The 9,685-nt window shown below is 44.6% G+C and overlaps 1 long non-coding RNA gene across 1 annotated transcript; it reads left to right on the top strand.

Moving 5' to 3' along the window:
* The first annotated feature begins 5,674 nt into the window (after nt 1–5,674).
* On the top strand, nt 5,675–9,381 carry LOC309478578. The gene is made up of 3 exons (XR_014199043.1): nt 5,675–6,211; nt 8,590–8,655; nt 9,137–9,381. It is a non-coding gene; the product is annotated as an uncharacterized lncRNA (long non-coding RNA).
* The last annotated feature ends 304 nt before the right edge of the window (nt 9,382–9,685 follow it).

Below are 9,685 nucleotides of genomic sequence, written 5' to 3'. Positions count from 1 at the left end.
TTAAATATCTCCTGACCTTCCATGACAGGGTGTGTGTCCTCTTGACCTTCCCTGAGCTGTCGCATTTCACCTTGACCTTCCCTGAGCTGTTGCATTTCACCTTGACCTTCTCTGAGCTGTTGCATTTCACCTTGACCTTCTCTGAGCTGTCGCATTTCACCTTGACCTTCCCTGAGCTGTTGCATTTCACCTTGACCTTCTCTGAGCTGTTGCATTTCACCTTGACCTTCCCTGAGCTGTCGCATTTCACCTTGACCTTCCCTGAGCTGTCGCATTTCACCTTGACCTTCTCTGAGCTGTTGCATTTCACCTTGACCTTCCCTGAGCTGTTGCATTTCACCTTGACCTTCTTTGAGCTGTCGCATTTCACCTTGACCTTCCCTGAGCTGTCGCATTTCACCTTGACCTTCCCTGAGCTGTTGCATTTCACCTTGACCTTCGCTGAGCTGTCGCATTTCACCTTGACCTTCTCTGAGCTGTCGCATTTCACCTTGACCTTCGCTGAGCTGTCGCATTTTACCTTGACCTTCCCTGAGCTGTCGCATTTCACCTTGACCTTCCCTGAGCTGTTGTGAATCATCTGTAAAATCATAAATATACAGTATACGCATTGGTCAGTGAAATTAGTGTAAAGTGAATCCAACTGTTTCATTATCTGAAATACACTTGTATATTATTTGGCATGGATAACCATAACGTCCCTACAAAAAAAATCACCACAAAGTTATATGTTCCTGTTATCCAGTAACAGTTGGCTTCATACAGGGGCGTGATTGGGAGGAACGGCCCCCCTGATCTGAACCCGAGTGGTGTTCTGTTATTGGACTTCTGTGCTAGTTACAGCTTGTCCATAACAAACACCATGTTCAAGCATAAGGGTGTCCATCAGTGCACATGGCACCAGGACACCCTAGGCCGGAAGTCAATGATCGACTTTGTGGTTGTTTCATCTGACCTCCGGCCGTATGTCTTGGACACTCAGGTGAAGAGAGGGGCGGAGCTGTCAACTGATCACCACCTGGTGGTGAGTTGGATCCGATGGCGGGGGAGGAAGCTGGACAGACTCGGCAGACCCAAACGTACTGTGAGGGTCTGTTGGGAAAGTTTGGCCGAATCCCCTGTCAGAGAGATCTTCAACTCCCACCTCCGACAGAGCTTCGACCAGATCCCGAGGGAGTCTGGAGATATTGAGTCCGAGTGGACCATGTTCTCCACCTCCATTGTCAACGCGGCCACTCGGAGCTGTGGCCGTAAGGTCTCCGGTGCCTGTCGAGGCGGCAATCCCCGAACCCGGTGGTGGACACCGGAAGTAAGGGATGCCGTCAAGCTGAAGAAGGAGTCCAATCGGGCCTGGCTGGCTTGTGGGACTCCTGAGGCAGCTGACGGGTACCGACGGGCCAAGCGGAGTGCAGCCCGGGTGGTTGGGGAGGCAAAAACTCGGGCCTGGGAGGAGTTCGGGTAGGCCATGGAGAAGGACTATCGGTCGGCCTCGAAGAGATTCTGGCAAACCGTCCGGCGCCTCAGGAGGGGGAAGCAGTGCCCTACCAACGCTGTTTACAGTGGAGGTGGGCAGCTGTTGACCTCGACTGGGGATATCACCGGACGGTGGAAGGAATACTTCGAGGATCTCCTCAATCCCGCCGTCACGTCTTCCATTGAGGAAGCAGAGGCTGAGGACTCGGAGGCGGACTCGTCCATCACCCAAGCTGAAGTCACCGAGGTAGTCAAGAAACTCCTCGGTGGCAAGGCACCAGGGGTGGATGAGATCCGCCCTGAGTACCTCAAGTCTCTGGATGTTGTGGGGCTGTCTTGGCTGACACGCCTCTGCAGCATCGCGTGGCGGTCGGGGACAGTGCCTTTGGACTGGCAGACCGGGGTGGTGGTCCCTCTTTTTAAGAAGGGGGACCGGAGGGTGTGCTCCAACTATAGGGGGATCACACTTCTCAGCCTCCCCGGGAAAGTCTATTCCAGGGTACTGGAGAGGAGAATCCGGCCGATAGTAGAACCTCGGATTCAGGAGGAACAGTGTGGTTTTCGTCCTGGTCGTGGAACACTGGACCAGCTCTATACCCTCTACAGGGTGCTGGAGGGTTCATGGGAGTTTGCCCAACCAATCCACATGTGCTTTGTGGATTTGGAGAAGGCATTCGACTGTGTCCCTCGCGGCATCTTGTGGAGGGTGCTCTGGGAGTATGGGGTTCGGGGCCCTTTGCTAAGGGCTACCCGGTTCCTGTACGACCAGAGCAGGAGCTTGGTTCGCATTGCCGGCAGTAAGTCAGACTTGTTCCCGGTGCATGTTTGACTCCGGCAGGGCTGCCCTTTGTCGCCGGTTCTGTTCATAACTTTTATGGACAGAATTTCTAGGCGCAGCCAGGGGCCGGAGGGGGTCAGGTATGGGGACCACACAATTTCATCTCTGCTCTTTGCGGATGATGTTGTCGTGTTGGCCCCATCAAACCAGGGCCTTCAGCATGCACTGGGACGGTTTGCAGACGAGTGTGAAGCGGCTGGGATGAGAATCAGCACCTCCAAATCCGAGGCCATGGTTCTCAGTCGGAAAAGGGTGGTTTGCCCGCTTCAGGTTGGTGGAGGGTTCGTGCCTCAAGTGGAGGAGTTCAAGTATCTTGGAGTCTTGTTCACGAGTGAGGAAAGGATGGAACGGGAGATTGACAGACGGATAGGTGCAGCTTCTGCAGTAATGCGGTCGCTGTACCGGTCTGTCGTGGTGAAGAAGGAGCTGAGCCGTAAGGCAAAGCTCTCGATTTACCGGTCAATCTACGTTCCTACTCTCACCTATGGTCATGAGCTGTGGGTTATGACCGAAAGGACAAGATCCCGGATACAGGCCGCCGAAATGAGCTTTCTCCGCAGGGTGGCTGGGCGATCCCTTAGAGATAGGGTGAGAAGCTCAGTCACTCGGGAGGAGCTCAGAGTAGAGCCGCTGCTCCTCCACATCGAGAGGGGCCAGCTGAGGTGGCTCGGGCATCTTTTCCAGATGCCTCCTGGACGCCTTCCCGGGAAGGTGTTCCGGGCATGTCCCACTGGGAGGAGACCCCGGGGAAGACCTAGGACACGCTGGAGGGACTATGTCTCCCGGCTGGCCTGGGAACGCCTCGGTGTCCCCCCGGAAGAGCTGGAGGAAGTGTCTAGGGAGAGGGAAGTCTGGGCATCCCTGCTTAGACTGCTGCCCCCGCGACCCGGTCCCGGATAAGCGGAAGAAGATGGATGGATGGATGGACCTTACAATGACTGAGGTGGGTCAAAAGGTAAAGCCGAATGTTGGGAGAACAACAGTGTCTTCAATCATTCAAACGTTTGTAGACCGGACAGGTGTGTAATCATACATTATTTTCAGTACTGTAATACTGTATACGTACTCCACTCGCATTTTACATAATACAGTAAATATACTTTATAGAGACAATGTAACACACAAACACACATACATATACAGAGTGTGTGTGTGTGTGTGTGTGTGTGTGTGTATATATATATATATATAAATGTCATTGTGATATAAAGAATATAAATATAAATCATAGCCATAGTTTAAATCTGAAAATACTGAACACTGTTATATTGTATAACATGTACTTCATTAACTGCAAAATTGTTAAGTGAATGCTTTTTACTGTATTTCTTATTTATGTAACAAACTTTATTTCCCAGGATTTAAAGATTTAGTGTAGCATTTATGATTATTGTGTGTGCTTAAGAGCAGAGTAAAGCTATGGGTATCTCATGTATAAAGTAGACAGGAATAGAATGCAGGCAATACCATAGAATAAAGCAGTCATACTCTGACCATTTACGTCTATTATTCTGTTATTAAAACATGCTACAAATGACATTACAAACTTTTCGTTCTGAGTCATACATTTCACTCATTATGCATCTTGTGTTAGTGGAATATAACTTTTCCAAAGATGCAGAACCCCCATACAATACAAATCTGTAAGACATTTAAAGCACTTAAAATATTTTACAAAAGCAAATTTATACTATATCGAACATTGCTCCTTTCAGAAATTGGTAATGCATTGAGCCCTTAATGTACAGGAATAAATGACCCAAGACTGAGACTTCCTACAAGTATCTGAAGGAGTGGACATGTCTAATGAGCAGATGAGTGCCCCTCTGCTGCCACCTACTGATGTTACTGGGCATTTACTGTCATTTCTGTTTTAAGTGTTTGTTTTTCCTGCAGGTGAAAACTAGATGCATCCGTTTAAGCCTTTTACTTTATTTATCAGGGCTGTCAGTTGTTTTGCCTGAGTTGGGTGATATATTTGTATGCTCTTAACATAGTAGCAAAAAAATGTGCAGTATGACTAGGCTAGATTTAATAGAGTGCTAGGCTTTATAAAAACTTCAGTGTAGCTCTATTACATAGTATATTTATGTTAAACGATTTTAAATTGAATGATTAATGACCTGTTCAGAATAAGTATAGCAGTAACCAGCAATCAGAAGTATGCTAATTCATTTTAGTTTAAAATCCAATAAGCTTTAAAGTGGTTTCTGAATGGTTAATAAATACTAAATGCAGCATCTTGAGCTTGAGGCATGCAGACCGGCTGCTGTAACACATCTTAAACAAACAAATAATGATATGTTTGCCCATTTTATTTGTCTGTCATAAGATCGTATGACAATAGACTTTTATCTATCATTGGGATACCAAATAGTTAATGTAGGCTACTTAACAAACATTCAGCATTATAGAAATAAATAAATCCAATGTAGTCCTAAGTAAACTACCAAAATAAGATTATCTATGATAATGTCTAGGGGAGAGCGGGGCACAAAGTAACACTTTTTGACTTTCTCAGTTTGTGTAAATCTACTTATGGTTCAGAGTATTTATTTTTTCCCACATTAATTTCCCACATGTCTAGTACAATTATGTGTTTTTGTTTTATAATACAGTATATACTTTTTTCTTGATATACCCCGAAAGAATGGAATGGAAATGTGACAACATGCCCCATAGGTGGGGTACATTGTAACATGTGAGGGGTACATTGTAACATAACATATGACAGCTTAAAATGTTATCTGATCTAATAAAAAAAATATACAAAACAAACTAAAATATTTTCTAAATAAAATACAATTAAAAAACTTTTTCATATAAAATAATGGCAATTTTTAATAATTAAATATAAACTCATTTTTGAGTTTTGACTACAAACACAGGAAAACACAGCTATACAACATAGTTCAAAACAAATAAATAATTAGTAATTTCTGAACATTGACTCTCAGTCTTTATTCACCTTTTTCTCACGTTTTCTCAATAAAATTAATAAAACTATAGAATATAATAGCATATTTCTAATAGGGGCACATTGTAACGCAGTGTTACAACATACCCCCGCCTGCACAACTGGGATTTAAACCCGGCGAGTGTCTTCTGCTAGTTAGCGAAGCATTAAAGAACTATCTCAACTGTTATATAACATCTTGGAGATTAAAATAATATCAGATTTGTTTAATTTTAAATAAACACAAAAAATAGAGATGAAAAATTTACTTGGCAGAAGTTAATGGCAGAAATCCTGCGCCTCACCACAATCTAGATGATTTCTCGAGAAGACAGACTCATAGGCCCCAATCAAATCAACAAGTCTCTCTTTGCACTGCACAGAAACTTCACAGCCACCAACTGGAATGGAGCTGAGCCCTAGCTTTTCCAGCTTATCATTCACATCACAGATGTCACTACACACGTTTCTCGCAGTGAGGCTACCACAGGAACTATAACTTCGCACTTCCCCCACATTTTGGTGAACAGTCAAAGTGTCAGACAACTGATCAAAATCCTCTAAAGCAACACAGGGAAAAACATCTGCAATTTTCGAATTTCTGCGTAGAGTTATTTCTGCATTAGTGGGGTTGATAATCTTCATGGGTAGCCACCCATCTCCCCACAATGGAGAAACAATACGCCCAACTGTAACCCAGGTCATACATCCTGAATAGGATTTCTTAGTTATTAATTCAATTTAATAATTAATTTTCTCCTATCTGCATATTGATTCTCCCGGTCAAATCTTGCGATGTTTTGTCATACTTTCACGAGAGTCTTTGCGTCCAATCACGTGACGGCGTGAGGTCACGTGACCTGCCGTGGTTTACAGGAAGTAAAGTACGCCGAGGTAGGGAGCATGGCAGATGCAGTGGGACGCCGATGTGGGTAGAGCTGCAGGTCAGTTAGGGTGGTTCTGATGTTTTCTGTTATCAGAATCAGAATCAGAATCAGAAAGAGCTTTATTGCCAAGTATGCTTGCGCATACGAGGAATTTGTCTTGGTGACAGTAGCTTCCAGTACACATACAATATAAAGTGACAAGACAAGTGACAAGTAACATAGGTATAAATAAAAAATAAAAATATAGAAAAAATAAAAATAAAATAAAAATAAAAGATTATAAATTATAAATATATATAAAGTTATAAGGTGCTATAATGAAATGTCTGAGGGAAGTATTGCACATGTTTGTTCCACAGTAGGGGAACATTTAAGTGTTCATGAGGTAGATGGCCTGGGGAAAGAAACTTTTCCTGTGTCTGGTTGTTTTTGTGCTCGGTGCTCTGTAGCGTCGACCAGACGGTAACAGTTCAAACAGAAAGTGTGCTGGGTGTGACGGGTCCAGAGTGATTTTGCGAGCCCTTTTACTCACTCTGGATGAGTGCAGTACTTTGAGTGTGGGAAGGGTAGTGCCAGTGATTCGCTCAGCAGTCCGAACTATCCGCTGTAGTCTACGGAGGTCGGTTTTGGTAGCAGAGCCAAACCAGACGGTGATGGAAGTGCAGAGGATGGACTGGATGACAGCTGAGTAGAACTGTACGAGCAGCTCCTGTGGCAGGTTGAATTTCCTCAGCTGACGCAGGAAGTACAGTCTCTGTTGGGCTTTCTTCACAATAGAGTCTATGTGAGTGTCCCACTTCAGATCCTGAGAGATGGTGGTGCCCAGGAACCTGAATGACTCTACTGCAGTCACAGTGCTGTCCATGATGGTGAGTGAAGGGAGTGCAGGGGGGTTTCTCCTGAAGTCCACGATCATCTCCACTGTTTTGAGCGTGTTCAGCTCCAGGTTGTTATAACTGCACCAAAGAGCCAGCTGCTCCACCTCCTGTCTGTACGCAGACTCGTCACCGTTCCGGATGAGTCCGATAACAGTAGTGTCGTCCGCAAACTTCAGGAGCTTGACAGAGGTGTCTTTAGAGGTGCAGTCATTTGTGTACAGGGAGAAGAGCAGTGGTGAGAGAACACATCCCTGTGGAGCACCGGTGCTGATGGTGCGGCTGTCGGACGTGATTTTGCCCATTCTGACTAGCTGTTGTCTGTCTGTCAGAAAGCTGGTGATCCATTGACAGACGGAGCTAGGGACAGAGAGCTGGGTCAGTTTGGTCTGGAGCAGTGATGGGACGATGGTGTTGAAGGCAGAACTAAAGTCCACGAACAGAATCCTTGCATAGGTCCCTGGTTTGTCCAGATGTTGTAGGGTGTAATGCAGTCCCATATTGACCACATCATCCACAGACCGGTTTGCTCTGTAGGCAAACTGCAGGGGGTCCAGCAAGGGTCCAGTGATGTCCTTCAGATATGCTAACACCAGTCTTTCGAATGACTTCATGGCCACAGATGTTAAGGCAACAGGTCTGTAGTCATTGAGTCCTGTGATCTTTGGTTTCTTCGGGATTGGGATGATGGTGGAGCGTTTAAAGCAGAAAGGGACTTTGCACTGCTCCAGTGATCTGTTGAAGATCAGTGAGAAGATAGAGGCCAGCTGGTCAGCGCAGGTTTTCAGACAGGCTGGTGAAACACCGTCTGGGCCTGGTGCTTTCCTTCTCTTCTGTTTCCTGAAGATCTGACGCACATTATCCTCACTGATCTGAAGTGCAGGGGGGGAGGGGAGGGGGATGGCTGGAGGTGTTGATGGCTGTGTAGAGAGATGGTCAGGGCGGGTATGGGGTGTCTGATCGGGGGTCTCAAATCTACAGTAAAAGACATTCAGCTCGTTCGCAAGATGCTTGTTGCTGTCGATGCTGGGGGATGGTGTCTTGTAGTTGGTAATGTCTTTCAGGCCTTTCCACACTGATGCAGGGTCGTTGGAGGAAAACTGGTTTTCCAGCTTTTTGGCATAGCTCTTCTTAGCCACTTCAATCTCCTTTGTCAATGTGTTCCTGGCCTGATTATACAAGATCCTATCCCCACTCCTGTAGGCATCTTCTTTGACCTGACGAAGCTGTCTGAGTTTTGGTGTGAACCATGGTTTATCATTGTTGAATGATAAGTAAGTCCTGGTAGGGATGCATAAATCCTCACAGAAACTGATGTATGATGTTACAGTCTCTGTGAGCTCGTCCAGATCGCTGGCAGCAGCTTCAAAAACACTCCAGTCAGTGCATTCAAAACAGGCTTGTAAGACCTGCTCTGTGTCGTTGGTCCATCTCTTTACAGTCCTTATTACTGGCTTAGCAGTTTTAAGTTTTTGCCTGTAAGTTGGTAGAAGATGAACCACTTGGCATTTATGTGATCCTACTTGGCATTTATTGATTGTGTGTGTGTTACGATCTCAGGAGCCGTTTACCGTGACCTAAGCTGTAGCAAACGAGTGTATGTGAGGAGTGTTATCTATGGAATTGGTGAGTGTTGTGAATTGTTACTGTTTGTCTAGCTGCTATCTCAGTGGTATTGGATCTGCGTTTTACTCATTCATCGACATCGTAGTGTTTTACACTTATAGGGAAATCTATCTGTGCCAAAATTAATATGTTATACTTTATGGCACTAAGCATTGTATTGCCAAAATTAATGTTATAATGTTATACTTTGTGGCACTAAGCACTTTATATTTGACCTGGAATATGACTATATTTCTTTCTTTTGTACTGTTTGTATTTAGTTTGAGACATTCAGATTAGTTTTTGTTTAATGTTTATTAGGACTTTGGATGTGATTTATGGTTTATATTGTACATTTTTATACTTTTTGGGAACTTGTATATTTAATTTGTTTATAGTACAAATAGTGCTATTTAATTGAATGTGTGCACATTGAATTGTTTTTGTATTAATTGATTTTTGTTTATTTATTTAATTGAAACGATGGCTTTGTGTTAACCAGGCCAGGTGATTTTGATGGCGAGCTAACAAAGGAGCAGGCCTCAAGCCTGTGAGCCCATATAGAGACTGCTTTTACACAGTCTGAAGACTGAGCTACTCCTGCTAGGCCAGTAGGGGGCTCCTTGCAGCCCATGAACTTATTCCCCCACACCGCTCCTACTCATTGCCCACTGCAGCACACCTCATCCCTTTCACAGACTATTTCACTGTAAACCCTCTTGACCCTGATATCCATACCCAGTGTGGGTTTAACCCATTAAGGCCTAAAACGCCTGCTAAAAAAGGCCTTTTTATGCCTAAGTACTTTTCTGTAAACCCCCTCCCAAAACCTAAGGGTTTCCAGAAATATTTGTCAAAATTTGTCAAAGCCTACTAAAATCTTAATTTCTCAGGCTCTATAGCAGATAAAAACATGGAATAAAAAGCATTTGAGAGCTTACTTCTTGGGCTTTCAACTTGACTGACTTGCTTGGCCATAATCTTAAACTGCATTTTTTTTTAAAATCTATAAACAACAAAAAAATCAAGAATATTTTGAAAATCAGTACAG

This window comes from Leuciscus leuciscus (genome assembly GCF_965113295.1).
Source record: "Leuciscus leuciscus genome assembly, chromosome: 17".
Taxonomy (NCBI): Eukaryota; Metazoa; Chordata; class Actinopteri; order Cypriniformes; family Leuciscidae; genus Leuciscus; species Leuciscus leuciscus.
The sequence above is the reverse complement of the archived record's forward strand: the minus strand, read 5'-3'. Positions and strand labels throughout refer to the sequence as shown.